At 48.9% G+C, this 21,802-nt stretch overlaps 1 pseudogene; it reads left to right on the top strand.

Annotated features, from left to right (window-relative positions):
* The first annotated feature begins 4,309 nt into the window (after positions 1–4,309).
* LOC143861375 (uncharacterized) lies at positions 4,310–17,686 on the top strand (annotated as a pseudogene).
* The last annotated feature ends 4,116 nt before the right edge of the window (positions 17,687–21,802 follow it).

The raw sequence follows: 21,802 nt of genomic DNA, 5'->3' as shown, positions 1-21,802 counted from the left end.
AAATATTTGAATACCGAGATGATTAGCAGTGAAATGTCAAGTAGTGACTTGCTTAATCATCGCTTCGCAATGTACCGCTACCTAACGAGTTATGAGCCAGGTATATCTGCGTGGATTTATATGGAACTGTTTGGCAGGACCATATAAATCTTGGGTGATTCGCTACCTTGAAAGAGAGGAGTCAGAGTTACCCGGATAGCTAAATAGATGGATTTTCAGCAATGGTTTGTATAGCTATCGCCTGGTGAAAAGTAGTTTCACCGTGATTTTGGATTGGGCGGAAAGTAGTTTCATCGTGATTTTGGATTGGGCGAAAAGTAGTTTCACCATGATTTCGGATTGGGTGAAAAGTAGTTTCCCCGCTGATTGGAAGATTGGGCGAAAAGTAGTTTTCCCGTGATTTGGAAGAGTGGGCGAAAAGTAATTTCCCCGTTGATTGGAAGATTGGGCAAAAAGTAGTTTCCCCTTTGATTGAAAGATTGGGCGAAAAGTAGTTTTCCCGTTGATTGGAAGATTGGGTGATAGGTAGTTTCCCCTTGGATTGGAAGATTTTAGAGAGAAAAGTAGTTTCTCAATGATATGAAGATTTTGGAGAGAAAAGTAGTTTCTCATGATGTGAAGAGAAAAGAGAAAAGTAGTTTCTCAAGAATGAAGATTTTGGAGAGAAAAGTAGTTTCTCAAAGATAGTTTTTGGAGAAAAGTAGTTTCTCAGAGATAGAGTTTTTGGGAGAAAAGAAGTTTCTCATGATATGAAGATTTTGGAAGAGAAAAGTAGTTTCTCAATTATATGAAGATTTTGGAGAGAAAAGTAGTTTCTAATGATGTGAAGAGTGATGGCGTCTGAATCCGGATCTGCGATCGCGCGGTCGGTAGAGGGCCTCCGCGGGGTCTGCAATCACAAACAAAAGGGGTCAGGGGGTCCGGGGTGGGTCCCGGACGACCACTTCGACACTCAAGTCAGATCCTTCGACCAATCAATATAAAGGACAGCGAGAAGAGGAAGGGGTTTGATCAGAGTTACCAGGACCAAAATGCGGGTTCTTTTCGGGGTGAGAATGAGTGGGTTGGAGGGGATTAGCAGGGAGAGTAGGATCGAGTTCTTAATCTCCTCTGTTGTTGCCTCGCCTCTTTTTCCGGTTGTTTTTGTGGAGCTGAGAATGGGGGAAACATTTTCCAAAAATGTGCGGATCCCTTCCTTCTTTCCTTCCCTCCCTTTTAAAGGGAGGCGGGCGGGCCTTTTCATCATTATGGAAAGAAAACCATCCTTTGCGAGATTGGGCCGTTCCCCTGCTTCGCCGGAGCGCGTGGCTTTGCCGGGTGTTTCCTTCCATAACTTGTGATGATGAGGCCTGGACGGCGGGGAAACGACACGTGTCGTGACCGTATGCTCTTGCCATTTTTCCACTCCTTTCTTCATGATGATCTGTGCTTTTATTTGTGCATGGACGACACGTGGCGATATCTGGGGGCGACGCCGTATTTGTGTCCCATCATAACTCCTCCTTACTCCTTTGGTCCATTAAATGGGCCAAGGGAGTAACATTTCGTTCGAACGACGTCATGATGAGGGCATTTATGGGGGCTCCGGGGTACGAGGAGACGTGCCGTTTTATCCGGCAGCTGTCCCCGGGAAGCGGTGGCGTCGTTAGGTGGGTCACCTTGTTTCGAGGCGCCGAGTTTCCTTTTTCGAGCTTAAGAAAAGGAAATCATCCTGGCGTTTTGTTGTGGCTCTCCGTTCCCCCTTTTTTCGTAGTACGCGTTCTTTCGTGCTTTCTTTAACAACATGTCTGGTTCCCCTTCGCGAATCAGGGGCAAGGCCTGTCTTCCCCAGGAATCGTCGAGTGACCCCGACTTGTCTTCTAATCCGGGGGAGGACCCCGCGGCTAGTCGGAAGAAGTCTAGGAGGAACTCAGGCCCTTCTTCGGAGTTCCCCCCTCCCTTTGCCTTTCCTCTTTGCCTAGAGAAGACAAGTCGTCTCGGTCCCGTGTTGCCAGGGAGTGGTCTTTTTTCTCGCGAGCCTATCACCAGGGAATGGAACTGCACGGCCGTGTTTCGAAGATGGGTAAGGAGATCGAGGACCTGAAGCGGGAGAATGAAGCTTTGCAGAAGAAAGTTCGCTTTCTCACTGAGCAGCTGTTTGAATATGAGGTGGACCCCCTGCTGGAGAGCTCCTGGGAGGAAGAGGGGAACTCTTCAGGAGAGGAGTCCTCTTCGGATTAGTCCCTGACCTTTCCTGTTTTTTCTACGTACTTATCTTTCTGCCCCTTTCCTATCGGGGATTTTGCGGCCTGCGTGCCCTTGCTTTTGTTTCTTGATTTCCTTTTTTGTAGGCCTGTGGGCCAGGAGGGTGTGAAAGGGCAATCTTTATGAATTTGTGCCGTGTCTCTTTGTGCTGCTTTTTCCGTCTGTTTGATATAAATCATCTTGATTGTGAAGACTAGTGACGCTCTTGTCCGAACCTGCGAGGGATTCTGAGCCTTTTCCTGGTGTTTTTAATTTCCTTCACCTGTTGTGTTCACGCGCCGTGGCCTCGTGCTGGGGCCCCGGGCATGGGCACGGGTTTTTCTTTGGAGGGGCTGAGGTCGGGCACTTCTGCTTGGTTTCCTGCCTCTGGGCCCCTCCCTCTCGTTTGGTGGGGAGGAGTCGGAGGTGCTTTGTGGTGGTGAGGTTTGGCTGTATGGGTGTATGGGCGACACGCGGCAAAAACTGAGAGCGGTGCCATTTTTTATGTCTTATCATAATACTACCTTTGATCCCTTGACTGGTCCAAGGGAGCAGGCTTGTTTACCTGGTTAAGGAATATCGTGACGAAAGCATTTATGGGAGCCTTGGGGTGCGAGAGGACGTGCCGTTTCGTCCGACGGCTCCTTCCCGAGGAATTGCGGTGACATTATGTGGTGCCAGTTGGCCATCAAATGGGCAACCGACACGCGTAGGCGAGTGGCTTCGAATTCCTGCCCATGGGTCTTTCATAGGGTTTATAAGGAGCGAGGTCTTCTGCTTTGTATGCAGATTACCCTTCCGTTTTCTTTTCCTTCTTTGCTTTCTTTCGGCCTTTCTTCGGGCTCGTCGGAGATGTCGTCGTCTTTTCGGGATCTCTCTATAAGTGGTGGGGGGAGAGTTGCTACCGAGGGGAGTCCTCCCAGCAGTCCCGAGATTAACCCCGACGGGTTGGGGCCCCGGTAAACGATTCCTGAGAGGAACCCGCCTCCAGGGCTTTCCCCGCGCTCTCCCCTTCCTCCCCTTTACGAGAGGGAGTCCCATGAAGCTTTTGCTCATCGCCACCGGTCGTTCTTCTCTCATGTCCATCGTAGGGAAATGGCGGTTTGTAGCCGGATGATCGACATGGATCGGGAGATTGCGGCCTTGCGGGCGGAGAATGATTTGTTGAGGAATCGGGTGCGGTGGCTAAATGACCAGACCCGATTTGCTGAGAATCGGCGTTGGGGGAGCTCTTCAGAGGAGGAGCAGAGTGATAAGGAGCTTTCCGATGCGGAAAACTCTTTCAGCGGCTAGTCGCTCTGAGCTGGAGGCGGCGGGATGAGCAGGATTTTGGAGGAAGCCTCCCCCCCCCACTTTTTTTTGTTGTTGCTGGGGGCCCGGGCCTGTGTGCCTTTTTGTTTTTGCTCACTTCTCTTTGTATGCCCGTGGGCCAGAATGAAGTAGTTTATGAATGGCTCTTTTTTCGATTTTTTACGACTTGTATCTTATGTTTGCTTTCCTGTGCAATCCGAGCCCTTTCCGCGGTGCTTGGCATTTTTTCATCTGGCGGCATTGTGTGTCGGGCCCTAGTGACTTGCTCTGAGCCTTTCTTGGCTGTACGCGGTATTTCCCATCTTGCGGATTCGTATGCCGGCCTCTTGTGACGGGTTCTGAATCTTTTGCTATCGCACGTCGCCTTTTCCGTCCCGTGGATTTGTATGCCGGGCCCTTGTGAAGGGTCCCGAGCCTTTTGCCATCGTACGTGGGGAGGATTTAGGGATGGCTTGCTGGGGAAGTCACTTAGCGGTAGGGGTAGCAACGTCTTTTCAGCATGGCGCTTCGACTTTTGGCGGTTCCCTTGAGTTTCCCAATCGGCGCCACGTGTGCGTATCCCATCGGATTAGAAAGGAAGGGAGATCAATCGACGCGTGTCGAAACCCTAGCCCTTTTTAAAGCCTTTTTAGGGATTTCATTCTGTCTTATTTCTTCGTCTTCCTCGGGTGAAACGGGTTTTCTTCCGCGGCGATTTTTCTGCGTATTGCTCTTCACCAACCTTCTTCTGGTGAGTTCTGTGTGTTTTATTTCATTCGACATTTGATAGTTTACGATGTCTGTCGCGACTGTTCCTCAAAGTCCCTCTTCTGAGTCGGTAGAAGTAGTGGAGAGGGCTCCGTCAAGAAAAAGGAGGCGGTTGTTTGTGGAGGGAGGGGGCGGCGACTCTCGAGACGTACAGCAGCCTATAGAGTTGAAAGATAGCTCCGGGGCTTCTGGGTCAAAGGTGGGGGCCGCTCCTTTGGAATCTCCTGCTCGAGTTTCTTCTGCTCGTGAGGCGGAGATTAGGGACATCCGGTCTGGTGCCGTTATTCGTCCCGGTCGGGTGACGTGTTTCAGGAACACCTTGGGAGAAGGGGCGGCGGAGAAGGTTAGGAGGGAGTTTCACATTCCCGTTGGTTACGGGATTAGGGTTCCATCCTTTGCAGCGGGGGTGTGTGAAGGTACCACGGAGGAGGAGGTAGCTTTCTACGTGGAGGCTTTTCGGGCGGGGGTTAGGTTCCCGCTCTTGGGCATTATAGTAGAGGCCCTTGAGTTTTACCGGGTGGCCCCCTCCCAACTGGCGCCTAATAGTTGGCGCACTCTCTTGGCCTTTGTGGCCAAGGCGGGTCTTTATAAGGTTCAGCCTACCCTTCCGCTGCTCCGGGCCTGCGTCGCCCTTAGCCCGTTGGTGAAGGGGGAGGATAGCTCGTTATATCTGACCCAGCTCCCTCAGGTGAAAATTGCGGCGAACTTGCCTTCTTCCATCAAAAAGTGGAAGGAGGAGTATGTGTTCATCACTCCTCCATCGGACGTTGGCTGGGACTTTCCTCGCTCTTGGAGGCGCTCCGCTGAGTGGCGAAGGAAGTCCCTCTCCGACGAGTCTGATTACAGCAAGTTCGACTTGGGGAAGCTCGCCTCTGGGGAGGCTATTGATGTTTCCGAGTTTAGATGGGAAAGGGGCCTGAAGAGGCTCGGTTTGCTGAGAGCTGTGGAGAGGAGGGCCCGCTGTATGGGCAAGGGAACGGGGGAGAGTTCCGCCAGCTATCGTGGTGAGCCCCCCCCCCCCCCCCTTTTTCTTTTTTTTTTGTTGCTGTTTCCCTTTGTTCTGAGCGGTTGTTGTTCTCCTGTTTTTGGCAAGAGGTATGTCTTCTTCCGGTGATGCTGGTAAGGGGAAGGGGGTTGCGGCGGCGACGAAGGGTCCGGCGAGCCGCAAGAAGATCTCTTCTGATTTTATGGCCGTGGCCAGGCTGGGCCGGTCGCAAGTGAGGCTTCCGGCATCCGTGCCTTACAGCCCCTCTGGTCGAACGGTTGGAGAAAAGGGGGCGGCTAGGTCTTCTCCTCCGGAGTCGGAGCCTTCCGCCAAGAGGGTTGTCTCTTTTGGCGCTCGACAGGGGGATGCTGGCCGTGCGGCGCCTCCTCCTACCTTCTCGGAGAACGTGCCAAGTCGGATGGAGGGGGCGGTTATGACCAAGCTTCTTCTGGAGCGGGTGGAGCTTCCGTCGCAGTGCTTCCAGGTGCGAGGAGAGCTATTTAAACCTGACTGGAAGATTGGCGTTGAGGATAGCGTTCTCGCGAATCCCCGGGTTGGGGTGGAGCTAGGGGTGACAACCGCTCTTCCTGGCGACGAGGCTGAGTTGGAGGGGGCTTCGATCGTAGGGCCCTGGGGGCGCAGTACTTTCAATCAACATCTTGCGTAAGTACCGGGTGGCCGGTTTTTCTGATTGTACTTTTCTCTCTTTGTTTTTTTTTAGATCGTACGTTGGAAATCTTCTGATGGCTTGCTTTTGCAGTCCCAAAGCTATGCCAGGAGGATGGTGCAGTGCCTGCTCGAGGATGAGGCTGAGATAGGTGCTTTTGGGGAGCGAGTCCGGCAGCTGAGCAAGGACTTGGACAAAGCCCGGGCGGAGAAAGCGGTCTTTGATGATACTGTTGCTCGACTTCGGGAAGACCTTCGGACAACCATGGAAGGGAGAAGCCGTGTGGCGGACAAATTGGCGGTGGCTCGACGAACGCATGCCAGGGAACTGGCGAAGGCGCGGGAGGAATGGTGCGACTCCAAGGAGTTTCTCAAGGCCGCGGCCGCGTTCAGCGTAGATATTGAGATAGACGCATTCGCTGAATGCCGGCGGCGTGTCCGCGAGGTCGATCCTTCCTTCCCCCTTGACAAGCTGATGCATGAGGCTGAGGGAGGCGCTCCGGAGGGTCTTTCACCGGTACCGGTGGAAGTACCGGGGCCGGCCGAGGAGGAGGTGGCTGCCTTGGTAGATCCTGTAGTTGCCGAGACTTCTGAAGGGGCTCAGTAATGTTCGGATGCCTCGGGAAGTTTGCTCTCTCTTTTTTTGGTCTTATTGACGTATTTGGTCTGTAATAACATTTGAACTATCTTTCTTTCCTTTATATATGATGTGCCGCGAGCTCTTTGAGCTTTCGGTATTACTCTTCGGGCTATTTGAGTTGTGATCTTTGTTGCCGAGGGTATTCCTGGTGCACCCCGTAGGGTGTCTTTTTTTTATGGAAGGACTATCTTCCCCTCGAGTGATCAGTTCGGGGTTAATGGGTCCCGCCTGCCCTTAAAGGGGAGGTCTTTTTTTCATGGGGAGCGTTTTAGGGTATTCTCGGGGGGATCGGCCCCGATACTACCTCTGTCTCACTCCCTGTCTTTTTTTTTCATGGGGAGCGTTTTAGGGTATCTTTGGGGGGGCGGCCCCGATGGTACCTCTCTCTCACTCCCTGTCTTCTTTCGAGTCCCTTATTTATCATGGGCCAGAAAGTGGAGATGTGTATGGCTTAGGTAGAAACGCTATTCCATTGATTTGTTAAGGAGGAAAATACATCTTTGCTTCTATAAACACAAAAGAGAAACAAACAAAACACTCGTCATACTTTTAAAGGAAAAACACGGAACTTACCCTATCTTTTTACTGGTAAAACTCTCGGAGGTTGTCCATGCTCCAACTTCGAGGGACTGGGGTCCCGTCGAGGCGTTCTAGTTGGTAGGCCCCGGGGCGGAGTGCCCAAACGACCCTGTATGGTCCTTCCCATTTAGGTGCGAGTTTCCTGGCGTTGCGGGGGTCGGATACCTCCGTCCGTCGTAGTACTAGGTCTCCGGGTTTTACCGAGCGCTTTTTTACTCGGGCGTTGTAGTACCGTGCCACTCTTTGCTGGTAGGAGGCGGTTCGGAGGAGGGCCTGCTCTCTTTTTTCGAGCACGAGATCGAGAGTGTTCCGGAGGAGTTCGAAATTTCCCTGTTCGTTATAATTCTCCGTGCGGAAGCTGGAGAGGCCGATTTCTAGCGGAATGACCGCTTCGGCCCCGAAGATTAAGCTAAAAGGGGATTCTCCAGTCGCGGTCCGCGGCGTCATTCGATAGGCCCAGAGGACGCTAGGGAGCGCCTCTACCCAGTTTTTCCCGGCTTCTCCCAATCGCTTCTTGAGGCTCTGAAGCAAGATCCTGTTAGTTACCTCTACCTGCCCGTTGGCCTACGGGTGTGCTACGGAGGCGAAACGGTGTTCGATGCTTAGGTTATCGCAGAATCTGCTGAATTCAGCACTTGCGAACTGGGGACCGTTGTCCGTCACAAGTGTCTTTGGAATGCCGAAACGGCAGACCACGTCGTGATAAAAGAACTTCTCCGTCACTTTCAAATTGGGTTTTGCCACGGCTTTGACCTCGACCCATTTGGTGAAGTAGTCGATGGCGACGTACAACATTGTATGCCCCCCGGGGGCTTTTGGGAAGGGTCCGAGTAGATCCATGCCCCACATGGCGAAAGGCGGGGGCCCTGCCATCACGGCGTATGGTGTGGTCGGTTGGCGGGGGGTGGTCGTGTACCTTTGGCATGGGCTGCATTTTTTGACGAACTCCTTGGCGTCCCTGAGGATCGTAGGCCAGAAGTAGCCATGCCTCACGATTTTCTGAGCCAGAGTCCTGCCACCTCCGTGGTCTCCGCAGATTCCTTCATGTACTTCTCGTAGCGCGTACTCTGATTCGGAGGGTACCAGGCATCGAAGATACGGCCATGTGTATGACCGTTTGTAGAGCCTGGGCCCGTGGACCACGTAGTGGGCGGCTCTTGCGGTTAGGCGCCGGGCTTCCAGCTTATCTGCGAGCAGTATCTCGTCTTTCAGGTATCGCATGATGGGGTCCATCCAGTTTGGTCCAGGTGGGATCTCTAAAACTTGCACCTCGTCGATGCTGGGGTGGGGCAGTATTTTTGTGAGCACGGTGCTGAAGTCATGGGTCTCTTTGGCGGCCATTTTCGACAATGCATCTGCTTGATTGTTCATGTCTCGCGGTACCTGGAGGATCTCTACCTCTCCCATTCCCTGCAGCTTTTCTTTTACCTTCTGGAGGTATCTCTTCATTCTGAAGCCCTTGGCTTCATATATTCCGTTCACTTGGTTGACGACGAGCTGGGAATCGCTATGGACTTTTAACTTTCCCGCGCCAAGCTCTGTGGCTAGACTTAGCCCTACCAGTAAGGCTTCGTATTCGGCCTCATTGTTGGAGGCTTTGAAATCTAGCCGGAGGGCGTATTCCAGCATGAATCCTTCTGGGCCGCGGAGGACCACTCCCGCCCCATGCCCTGTTTTGCCTACTGAGCCGTCAACGTGCAGGGTCCAGTGAATCTCGTCGCTCTGTTCCGCTGAGCTTGGCGCCATGTCTTCGCGAGCCGTCTGTTTGGTAGGGCCCTCATTATTTTCCATTGTTGCTGGTTCTGCTGCCGGGGCCGTAGATTCCACTATAAAGTCAGCAAGGGCTTGGGATTTAATAGCCGGCCTCGGTCAGACCTGTATGTCGAATTATCCCAACTCGACGGCCCAACTTACCATCCTGCCCGAGGTCTCTAGTTTTTGGGAATTTTTCTCAGGGGTTGGTCGGTCAAAAGCACAATGAGGTGGGCCTGGAAGTAAGGGCGGAGCTTCCGGGCAGCGCTGACGACTGCGAGGACGAATTTCTCTATGTTTAGGTACCGGACCTCCGCGCCGTGGAGAGTCTTGCTCACGTAGTACACCGGGTGCTCCTTCTTGTCGCTTTGCTTGGCCAACACCGCACTCACCGCCGTGGGGCTGATGGCCAGATACAAAAATAGTTCTTCCCCTAGCTCAGTTTTGGCGAGTACGGGTGGTGTCTAAAGGTATTGCTTCAAGGCGTCGAAGGCTTCTTGGCAGGCCGGGGTCCATTCGAATTCTCGTATATTTTTTAGTTGTTTGAAGAAGGGCTGGCATTTTTCTGCCAACTTGGGCATGAATCGGCCGAGGGCGGTGATTCGCCCTGCTAGCCTCTGTACTTCTACCGCCGTCATAGGGGGCTCCATGTCTAGGATGGCCTGGATCTTTTCGGGGTTGGCCTCGATCCCTCTCTGGCTAGCTATGAACCCTAAGAACTTTCTGGAAGTTACTCCGAAGGCGCATTTGGCGGGGTTCAGCTTCATCCGGGCTTGCCGCATGGTGTTGAAAGTTTCCTGAAGGTCGGAGATGTGCTTGGAGGCTTCCAGACTTTTCACCAGCATGTCGTTTACATACACTTCTACGTTCCTTCTGATTTGCGCTCGGAATAGCTTATTTACAAACCGCTGATAGGTGGCGCCCGCGTTTTTTAACCCAAAGGGCATAACGGTCTAACAGTAGACGCCCTGATTGGTAATGAACGTTGTTTTTGGGATGTCTGGCTCTTGCATTTTCACCTGATTGTAACCCGAGAATGCATCCAAAAAGGTGAGGAGTTCGTGCCCGGATGTGGCGTCGATGAGTTGGTCTATGCGCGAGAGGGGGTAGGGGTCCTTTGGGCAGGCCCGATTTAGGTCTGTGAAGTCTATACAGGCCCGCCAGCCTCCACTAGCTTTTTTGACCATGACGACGTTAGATAGCCACTCGGGGGACCGGATTTCTCTGATGAACCCGGCTTGTAGCAGCTTCTCCACTTCGGCCTTTATGTGAGTTTGACGTTCTACCGCGAAGTTCCTCTTTTTCTACCGGACGGGTTTAAGGGCTGGGTTCACGTTTAACTTGGAACGGCCAACTCCTTGGGTATCCCGGGCATGTCCTTAACAGACCATGCGAACATGTCTTTGTTCGTTCTGAGGAAGTTGATCATCTGGTCTCGCAGGGGGCCTTTCAGTAGGGAACTGATCTGGACTTGTCTCTCCGGCTGATCTTGGGCTATGGGGATGGAGTCTAGCTCCTCGGCGGGCTCTCCTCTGATTGTTCGGGCCCGCTGCCGAGGATCTTCACTACCGATCGTGAAGTTTTCGGCCGGGGTGTTGGTCCCTCTTAGGCTTGCTGCGTAGCACTGGCGTGCTATCATTTGCTGTCCCCGGACCTCCCCTACTCCGGTCGGAGTGGGGAATTTCATCTTGAGGTGGGGGTGGAGACTACTGCTCCCAAATCTCTTAGAGCGGGGCGCCCAATAATGGCGTTGTAAGTGAAAGGTATATCCACAACAATGAAGGTGGTCAGGATGGTCTTTTGGAGGGGGTACGTCCCAAAAGTCACGGGTAAGTCGATTTTGCCATTGACCCGCACGGATGCTCCGGAGAACCCGTAGATGGAATACTCTGCGGGTCCCAGCCTCTCTTGGCCCAGTTTCATTTCTTTGAAGGTTCTGAGGTGCAATACGTTGACAGAGCTTCCTGTGTCGACCAGGATCTTTCCTATGTCGAAGTTGGCGACGACTAGCCTGACGACCAGTGCATCGTCGTGCGGAACTTGTAGCCCGTCGAGGTTTTCGTTGGAAAAAGTGATGATCTGGTCTTGACGGGGCGGATCAGTTCGGGCATTTTTGGAAGGCATGTCCATGGAGAACACCCGTTCTGCATATGCCCGTCGACCAGCTGTTGTCGGCCCTCCCGCTGCCGGCCCTCCTGTGATGATATTGATTTTTCCTATGATGGTAGGTGGCTGTTCGCGGGCCTGCGGTTGTTCGGGGGGTTCTTCTTTCCGGGGGCAGTGGTGGCGGCGTGCGTCGTGCCTGCTACGGGATCAACGTCTGCTTTGGGAGCAATGCCTGCTTGGGGATCGGTGGCGGCTGCTGGACCGGCGCCTATTGGGTGACTGACGCCTGCCTCTGGGCTCGTCAGGTGGATGCTGGACCTCGCGCGAACTTTCGCCAGGGCTCCTGAGATATTGATTCAGGTGCCCCTCTTCGGCCAGCTTTTCCAACTGGAGGCGGAGGTGGAAGCAATGGTCAGTTTCGTGGCCGTGGTCCTTGTGGAATTCGCAGAACTTTTTGGCGGACCACTTCTTTGGGTTCGTGGCCATTCGCTTGGGGGGGGTCAGGACACCCTGATCTCTGATGGCTAGTAGGACATGAGAGAGGGGAACCTTTAGTGGGGTGCTCCCCAGTCTTTCGAAGACGGGGATGGGGTTCCAGCTCCCCTGTTTCTCCTCGGCCCTTGGCCTCATGAACCTTTGGCCGTTGTTGTTTTTTCTTTCATCGGGGCCGGGCCGGTTCTGCTCTCGGGCGCAGGCTTCTTCTGCTCGTACGAACTTGTCAGCCTTGGATTCAAGTTCCTGCAGGTCCCGTGGCGGCTTGAGGGTGAGATGCAACTTGAGATTCGGATCGGTGGTGGCATGCTTTAGTGTTGCAACCGCTATTTGGACATCCATGTTAGAAAGTTGGGCCAATTCGGCGTTGAATTTTAACATGAAGTCTCTTAGGGTCTCGTTTCTTCCCTGCCGGAGGGCTAAGGGGGTGTCCGCCGGATCATGGCGGAGGCGGTTGTTGGCGAACCTCGCGCTGAACTTCCTTCCGAATTCGTGGAAGGATGCGATGGAGTTGGGCTCCAATCTTATGTACCAGTCGTTAGCGGTCTTTCTCAACAGGGAGGCAAAGGCTCTGCACATGAATCCGTCCGACGCGCCCCGGAGCGTCATTACCCTTTTGAAAGTTTGAAGGAACTCGAGGGGGTCTGTGCTCCCATCGTACAGACCGAAACGGGAGAGGTCTATTCCTGCTTCTGCTGGGGTTTTTAAGACCTCCGAGGTGAATGGGGATGCCGTTTCCCTCTCCCATTCGTCGAGGATGCCATGGGCGTAGGGCTTTTTCATTTCCAGTTTTACCTCTCGAATCTGCCTTTGTAGGTCGGCTATCGGATCCATGCTGGCTGGTTGTGCTGAGGTTGCTAATTCTTCCGCCCGAGCCGGAGGTGGTTCCTGGAAACGACCAGCCCGGACAGGGGGAGCGCGGCTTAGCGTGGCCTGCCTCCCACTGTCTCGTTGGTGTCCCCTAGCGGTGGGGGGCAAAGGGCTATTTGCCGATGGGGACGGCGTCCGGCGAGTCGGCGCTCGCTTTCGCCGGGGATGACGTTCCCTTGGCTGTTCCTCGTCGCCTTTGTCATAGGCTTCCATCTGGTCCTGCGTTGTCAGGGGCCTCCCTTGGGCTGGGGGGTCCGGTAGAGGCAATCGTTGTAGTAGCTCTCGGTGGAGTTCGTTGAACATTTCCATGGTGGGGACCGTCTGTGGTGTGCTGGAGGAGGGCTGGTGTCGGTCCGAGAGCGGTGAGTTGGGCTCCCGGGAGCTTGAGGTGTGGGTTTGTGCGCATTGAGCCTGGCTCCTGGTCATTACCCCAATTTCTTGCTGTTGGGTGTGGTTTCTCAGCGCCATAAGGCGTTCAGTACTCGATGAGTCCCACGGATGGCGCCAATATAATGGCGTCTGAATCCGGATCTGTGATCGGGCGGTCGGTAGAGGGCCTCCGCGGGGTCTACAATCACAAACAAAGGGGGTCAAGGGGTCCGGGGTGGGTCTCGGACGACCACTTCGACACCCAAGTCAGATCCTTCGACCAATCAATATAAAGGACAGCGAGAAGAGGAAGGGGTTTGATCAGGGTTACCAGGAGCAAAACGCGGGTTCTTTTCGGGGTGAGAATGAGTGGGTCAGAGTGGACTAGCAGGGAGAGTAGGATCGAGTTCCTAATCTCCTCTGTTGTTGCCTCGCCTCTTTTTCCCGGTTGTTTTTGTGGAGCTGAGAATGGAGGAAACCTTTTCCAAAAATGTGTGGATCCCTTCCTTCTTTCCTTCCCTCCCTTTTAAAGGGAGGCGGGCGGGCCTTTCCATCATTATGGAAAGAAAACCATCCTTTGCGAGATTGGGCCGTTCCCCTGCTTTGCCGGCGCGCGTGGCTTTGCCGGGTGTTTCCTTCTATAACTTGTGATGATGAGGCCTGGACGGCGGGGAAACGACACGTGTCGTGACCGTATGGTCTTGCCATTTTCCCACACCTTTCTTCATGATGATCTGTGCTTTTATTTGTGCATGGATGACACGTGGCGATATCTGGGGGCGACGCAGTATTTGTGTCCCATCAAAGAGAAGAGAGAAAAGTAGTTTCTCAAGAATGAAGATTTTGGAGAGAAAAGTAGTTTCTCAGAGATAGCATTTTTGGAGAAAAGTAGTTTCTCAGAAAGAAAAATTTTGGAAGAAAAGTAATTTCTTGAAGATAGAGTTTTTTTTAAGAAAAGAGTAGTTTCTCATGGATGAAGAATGTGAGAAAAGTAGTTTCTCGTGGTTATGATGTTTGTCAGAAAAGTAGTTTCCTTTTGGTTTGTTTGTGCGAAAAATAGTTTCCTTTTGGTTTGGAATGTTTGTGTGAAAAAGTAGTTTTCTTTTTAATTCTGAATGCTTGTTTGAAAGTAGTTTGCCTATTGTTTTGAGTGTTTGAGGTGAAAAGTAGTTTCACCAAATATGGTTTGTTTTGCTGAGTTAACAGTCGGAGAGAGGCTATCTCGCCAGTGTTCGCAGAGTAGAATCTAATGAAAGGTCTTGTTGCTAGTTTACCCTTGTGAATATCATTTTTAGTCTTTTTGCTGGTTTACCCTTGTGAATATTATTTCAAAACCAAAAACCAAAATCCGATCTATTTCATTTTCGGGTCGGCCAAATGTCTTGTCTTGACAGCTTTGCCATACGTGTGACAAGCACACTCTGCCAAAGAGGGGCATCTGTAGACACCCCATTTTGACCGAACCCTAATTTTCAAAATCGAATAAAATTCCGAAGTCGAGCAGGTGCCTTAAAGTCAACCTGAGTATGAAAGATTGATCCTTGTGTAAATTCGGGAAGGCAGAAGAGGGGTGCATTATCAAAGATGTGTGTGCCAATACCAACCCCGCGTGTAGCTAAAAAGGAGCGATATATTTGTCCCTTTTATTACTTGGGACAGCCTACTCAAGTGCAAAAAGGAAGAAATAAAGTGCAAGATGGGGGTTGGCCATTAAAGAAATGGGGCAAAAGCAAAAATATATCATTTCCCTTTTTCTAGCTTGGACAGCCCTGTTTTGCAAAAAGAGGTAGTTACAAATACACATTAGAGGTGGCTGTCCATAGAGATGCTGGGGGTGCGAATTTATCATTTCCCATTACAAAAAGCCACCGAATTAGGGCATGGAGAGGATTTTTTTTTTGGGTTGGAAAATTTTCAAAGAAAGAAAAGGAGGTTGGGGCTGCAACTCTTCTTCCTCGACCCGACTCCGCCGACCTTTGCCACCACTCCCTCAAGCCACTACCTCCATTGTTTCCACCACCTTCTAGATCCAACCACAACCACCATTTCTCTAACCCAAACCCAAGCTATTCATCTTCTCCGGCAAGTCCGCCGGAATCAGGCCTCCTCCATTTAATCTGGCAAGCCCAAGGTCATCACCCATCCCCTCTCCTCTCCGACCACCATCACCCTTTCCACCATCAAACCCCCTCTCTCAGCTACACAACCCCATCTCCACCTCCATCCCATCTCTGCAACCTAACTCCACCATTCCCTTCACCAACGAACTCCAACCTCTCCATTAAAATTCCAACAGACCCAAATCCACCTCCTCCATCAACCCAGCAACACCTCTGTCAAACCCACTTGGATTCTCCCGATCTGCATCTCATTCCCACAGCCACCATCACCATTACAGCAAGCCACCCTTCCCCTTGTTCCTTTTGCTCGGCCACAAACCCTTTTTTTTTCTTCCCTACACCCCAATTTCACTACCATCAGACCCCACTCTCGACAAAACCCATCTCAAACCCACATCAACCCCCCATCACTGCAATTGAAAACCCTACCAAGGTCCCTCAACCCATTTTATAACTCTAGCCAAAGCCTTCCTCCGGTGATTTTCGCTATCCCCGGCAATCATCGCCTCCATCACGTCCTACTATTGCTGTCGTCCGATCAAAAAAATCTCTTGGAGCTGATCTCGTGAAGAAGGATTCGATCTCAGAAATTAGAGAGAGAGATAAAGCTGAACAAGAGGCGAAGGAGAAAGAATCCGAGGATCACTGAAAATCGGCAAACATTCGGTGATTGCCATTGACCACTCTCTACACAGGTCTGTGATCAATCTCTCTTTACTCATGGCTAGATTTTCTTTGCTTTTTTCTAAAAATGTGATGTGGGTTATGTCCCCTTGTTATAAACATTATTGGTCTGATACCTTTGAAGGTCTAAGAGCATAAGCCATGTCGGTCCCCTTTATGTTTAAATGTTAGTACAATGAATATTTGATGATAGTATCAAGTTGTCTCATATCCCCTGTTCCGATTGATAAATACTTCCATCATGAAAGAGGAAATGAATTTGAGACAGTAGTAAGGCCGAGCATCTTCTATGAGGTGAAAAGGCTATCAACCGTCGACTACATTAAGTGTAGTTCAAAGCTAGCTCATAATGTGGGACCTCGTTTTGAAGGATCATATTTTGAAAAGGAATTCCACCTATTGAATAGATACTTCTCGAGTTGCCCATTGGTTGCTTATACATGTTTCTTATATATAAGTGAACCTGCGCATATATCTGTTTGTTCATGTATTTGGACTTGATGTGAAGTACTCTTGTTCTGCTCCACTTTATGAGCACCGCCTATATGTATAAGGAACTCACCAGATTCCATGAAGGTTACTGAGTTGCCTTTTCTTCCGGTTGGCTATGGTTTTGCAGCCTCGTTTGTTGTACTTTTCGCTCAGTCGGGTGGTGAAATATGCACAAAAGAAGCTGATGTTGGGGCTGATCTTACTAGAAAAATAGAGCAGGGAGTCCTTGAAGATGATCCTCGAAATCCTGCTGTTATTGCAGATTTGGTTGGAGACAATGTGGGTGACTGTGCTTCTCGAAGTGCTGATCTTTTCGAAAGTATTGCGGCAGAGATAATCAGTGTTATGATACTGGGGGAACAGTGGCTCAACGCTGTAAAATTGAAGATCCTTCATGGTTAATATTGTTTCCTCTTGTGGTTCATTCTTTTGACTTGGTAGTATCATCAATTGGAATACTTTCAATCAGGGGAACGCACAACTCTAGAGCAAAAGTTCCTATAGAAGATCCAATGGCAATACTAGAAAAAGGCTATTCTGTTACAATACATTTGGCCATTCTAACATTTGGCGCGTCAACTCGTCGGTTTCTTTATACCGAACAAGCTCCCACTGCATGGCTGAACTTTGCCTTATGTGGTTTACATGGCAGCCTATGTTTTTGTTTGGATCACAAAGTACTATACTGATTACAAGCACAAGCCTGTATGTACGTTAGCACTTTCAAGCACTATCGGCCATGGAACTAACCTATATTGTTGGCATAAGTTTGGGTTTAGAAACAATAGCTCTTCCAGTTCTTGTCATAAGTGCTTCTATATTCTCAGATTTTTTGGCTGGATCGCACCTCCGGCCTGGTAGACGAAGCTGGAAATCCATCTGGGAGTCTGTTTGGGACTGTTGTAGCAACGATGGGGGATGCTTAGCACTGTGGCCTATGTTCTGACTATGGATGGATATGTTTGGCCCAATAGCTGATAATGTTGGTGGAATTGTTGAGATGAGTGAACAGCCTGAAAGTGTTCAGAAGATCATAGATGTCTAAGATGCAGTTGGGAATACTATAAAGGCTACCACCAAAGGATTTGCGATTGGATCTGCCGCATTTGTTTTTTTTAGTGTATATATGGATGAAGTAGCTTCATTTGCTCGCACCTCTTTTAAGGAGGTTGATATTTCAATTCCAGAGGGTTTTGTTGGCAGCTTATTGGGCTCTATGCTTATCTTCCTACTCAGTGTGTGGGCCTGTTCTGTCGTTGGTCGAACAGCCCAAGAGGTTGTTAATGAAGTCCGGAGACAGTTCATTGAGAGACCTGGTATCATGAACTATCAAGAGAAATTAGGTTATGGACGCTGTGTTTCTATTGTGACGTTTGCATCTTTGCGGTAGATGATAAAGCCTGGTGCTTTGACAATTATATAGCCCATGGTGATAGGGATTCTCTTTCGAATATTGGGGCGCTTCACAGGTCATCCTTTACTAGGAGCTAAGGTTGTGGCTGTTATGCTTGTGTTTGCGATTATGTCGGGTATCCTTATGGCTCTCTTCCTAAATACATCCGGTGGCACTTGGTATAAAAAAAATTTATAGAGATTGACGCTTTTGGGGGCGATGAATGCGTTAGCCGAAGCTCATCTTCAGGGGACTAGCTTAGTCCATATAGCATTCCCCTCTTATTTTTAGTAGACTAACCCAGTCTTTTGGACACCTTTAGATATTATACCCCCTCTATCATTGCAAGGGCAATGAAAGAGTCATCTAGTCTCTCCCACTAGGAGACACGCTCTGTCTCATTTAGGCAGTTCTCCTTGGAGACATACCCTATTGTTTAGAGCATATCCTTTAGTGAGTCAGCCTTAATTATAATAGAGAGGTACCCATATGAGGCATACAATGCCTCATTTATAGAATCTTTCTAAGTTGTATCCCAACTTGTACCCCTTTAGTTAAAGACCAACTCGGTCAATTAGTTGCCCTACCTATTCATTGCATGGGCAATGATAGGGATACTTGGAGCCCACCTTTGTGTATAGGAGGCATGCCTTTGCCTCATTTATAGTGCCCCTAATCGGAGATAACCCTTGTCTCATTTAGAGAGTTTCCCCTTCAGGAGGCTTACTTAGCCTCATGTTAGAGCCCTCCTTTCTTCTAAGAGAGAGCCTTTGACTTATTTGCCCTCGCATTTTGGGTAGCGTTACTAGAGAGTCATTGACTCATTTGCACCTCTTCTTTAGTGTGGTTAGCTAGGAATTTCTCCTTTAGAGTTGTTGTCATTCTTCTTTATTAGAGACTAGCACAGTCTTATTAGAGCTTTGACGGCTTGGGATCTTAGATCATTTTTCTCTATTCTTGGGGCACTTGTTTACTTGTTCGTGGATTGTACATCTTATTTTGGGATACTAGTTTGTTGGTTTGGGGTTTCCCCTTTACACTAAGGGTTTTACCCTAGGGTGTTGCATTGTGTGTTCCCTTTGGCCTTTGACCAAAAGGGTGAAAACATTTGAAATTTTTGAATCTGTAAGCATTTGAAATCTTAAAATCGCAAGAACATTGAAATCATTTAAGATCACAAAAATATTAGAACATTGGAAAACTTTAAACTCCAAAAACATTAGAAATTTAAAACATCAAAACCTTAAAATTCTAAAGTGTTGGGTTTTAGGAGCGTATTAGAAAAGTTCGTTTTCGAACTACGTTGGTTTGATCCTCTTCCGCGAGGTACGTAGTGCAGCTTGGGATCTTTATCCCAAGTCCAGCCAAACTTTGTAAATAGACTTTGTAAATCTTTCAAAAATTATTCAAACAACTTTTTTTCAAAAAGATATTCCTCTAGAGTTAGGAGTTTGTCTTTGATGTGTTGTGTGGTTTGTTTGTATTTGTGTTAGAGTTAGGGCTTTGTTACGCCTCCGTCCGGTCAGTTGGCGATCTGCATCGCCGACTGATGACTAGAATAGGATGCATTAGTCCGCCCTTTGTTTTCCTTAGGAAACATAGCCTAGTTATACATAGGTTGTAGGAACCACCTGCATTAGCTTAGGGCTAACCTGCATTTAGTTAGGGCATATAGGGTGTTCTAAAATCCATAATCCACTGGAATTTAAATAATCGCATAAGAAGCTTTAATAACTAGTCCGGTCTTTTAGGTCGAGTCTAGGATAGAGGTCTAGATGTCTTAGGCATCTTAGCTTAGAATAGGTGCGAAGAACTACATTGCCTTGATTTTCGTGGAGGCGGGGATACGTAGGCTTCTTTGGATGAACATCAGACCATCCAAGGACTCGGGCTAAATCGTTTAGAGTCCTAGGATTTGTTGTGTTGTCATGTTGTGTATTTTGTTGTGTTCTCTACTTTCTTGTGCAGACCTTATACTTTTAGCTGTAGCATGCATGTGCTTGTCCACCAGAACTTAGACACCAGTTAGGCATGTCACTCATAACCTAGTTGTGCTTAGGTGACACATCTTTTATGTTATTTTTTGTGTGCTTATTATTTCATCTCCGGTCATGCATGATTAGGTAGACGTCCACTCGGGGATATTTGTTCCCATTTCACATGATTTGCCTAAAACTCTTTGGAGTTAATGAAAATGGCATAAGAGACCAAGTGCTTGCACTCGGACGAGTTGGGGGTGCTCTTCGGACCTTCTCCATTCGTAACCAGGCACGAGCCCATATATATTTCTGGTTATCCATTGCACAGAGGATTTGTTTTTGGGGTTCCATGGCCTATCCATGGATGGCGACTCTAAGTTATTTTAGGTACGTTTTGGTTTGGAGATTTATCCTTAGATCAAGAGGTATCTCATTTATCACCACTCGTGCTATGCTATGAGGGTGGCACCGTTTCAAGAGTTCCTTGGTAGAGCTCTCCTTCACATGTGGATGATCCAAAGACTTTTGGGGGCTCGTCCCCCATCTCTCTCAGATCGGGGTCCACAATAACTACCGCTTATTTTCGGTCTTTTTATAAATTCATTATATTTACATTCTGGAACTAAGCATAATCCGAATAAATGATAAAAAGATAATTTACCCTAATTGAATTCTTTGAAAAATGTCAAATCAAGTCAAGAGACCGGATTCATCCGGGCAAGAGGGGTGCCTAATACCTTCCCCAATTGTAACCATAACCATTACCCAGATATCTGTAAGGACCACACCTTAACAAACAGAGTAAAATTATAAGGTTCTAGGCCTAGAGCAAAATAACACGTTTGGTTACTGTTCTTCCCAAGAAACTCGGGTAGCACTCCCCTTTTCATCGGAAGAATAGGCATGGGTCCTAGGCCCTAACCTAGGTGGCGATTCTGAGTTTCTCTTTCTTATGGAGTCAGGATCACGGTCCCGAGTCCGCAAGAAACGCAGATTGACTAACACTCCCAGGAGTACCCGATGTGGTGATCCCCCGCCGCCCGGCGCACGCGGGAAAGAACCGGCTCCCACACTAACTTAGTCTTTTAGTTATCATATTTATCATTACAGGGGCAATGATAATGTCACTTGCAGCCTTTCTCAGGGAGACTTACATAGTCTCATTAGTACTTTACTTCCCCTCCTAGAGTCTATAGTTTAGGAGTCTGTCCTATACCCTATGATTATGCCATATAGTTCAGGAGTCTGCCCTATAACCTAGGAGTCATTCCTATAGCCTAGAAGTCTGCCTTTACTTAGGATTATGTCCTTTAGCTTAAACATCTATCTCTCTTCTTTTAGCGACTAGCTCAGTCTTATTAGATTCTGTCTATCTTCTTGGGATCATATCATTCAGATGCTCTAGTTCACTTGTTTAAGGATTTCCCTTAGGTTTCAGGGATTCTATCCTTAGTTCCAACCTTCCGCCATGCTGTGGATCATGGATGTCAGTCTTATAAGTTCCCTTTAGCTGAAAGGGTGAAAACTCACAAAAATTAAAAAAGTATAAAAAATGATAAAAGTCATAAACAACTTTGAAATTCCACTTAGCAACCCAAGAGGGGGTGAATTGGGTTTCTTTTCAAATTTTAAGGATTTTGAAAACTTAGATTGCACTAGTTTTAGATTGAATAGGAAATCAAAAATAGTATTTAAAGCAATAGTAAAAAGCTTACCACAAGACAAGAGGTGAAGAGACAATGAAGCTTTGACACAAGGATTTTTATAGTGGTTCGGTCTTTGCTCAAGACCTACTCCACTCTTATTCTCCTTGAGGATTCCACTATCTTCTCCAAGGAACTTAAATACGGCGTTCCTTCCGCCTTGTACAAATCGAGCTTCAAGCTCCAAGGGTCTACTACGGCGCCCTTTGTCCCAAATACAAAGAAGATGAAAGGTTTTAGCTTGCTTGCCTCTAGATACGCTAATTTAAAGTAAAGCTCACTCACTCTCACAAGAACAAGATGAACAAATGAAAGTCCTAAACTCTCTTAAGAATAATCTAAGGTAAATGGCACAAGAGAGAGATGGAGAGTGAAGATCTTGAGGAGAAGGAGAATGAATGCCTTTTTGTGCTCTTAAACTATTTGTAAACTCCTTAGTTCCTTCTCCAAGAGTCCCAAGGTTCATATATATAGAGGGGAGAAAAATACACAATTTTTAATCTCCCCAACGGTCTTCTCGGAGTCCGGGCTCGGAGCTCCGAGTCCTTTTTTTTTTAACCTGGAACCATTGTCGGAGCTCCGACAATTTTCTCAGAGTTCCGAGCTCGGAGCTCCGAGAAGCTTACGAACAACAGTTTTTTTCTTATATTTTTGCTGTCTTTGTTTGGGCTTTTGGAACTTTAATTTATCA

Source organism: Tasmannia lanceolata, unplaced genomic scaffold, assembly GCF_043159265.1.
Source record: "Tasmannia lanceolata isolate RefF3 unplaced genomic scaffold, GAP_Taslan_0.1 ptg000037l, whole genome shotgun sequence".
NCBI lineage: Eukaryota > Viridiplantae > Streptophyta > Magnoliopsida > Canellales > Winteraceae > Tasmannia > Tasmannia lanceolata.
The sequence above is the reverse complement of the archived record's forward strand: the minus strand, read 5'-3'. Positions and strand labels throughout refer to the sequence as shown.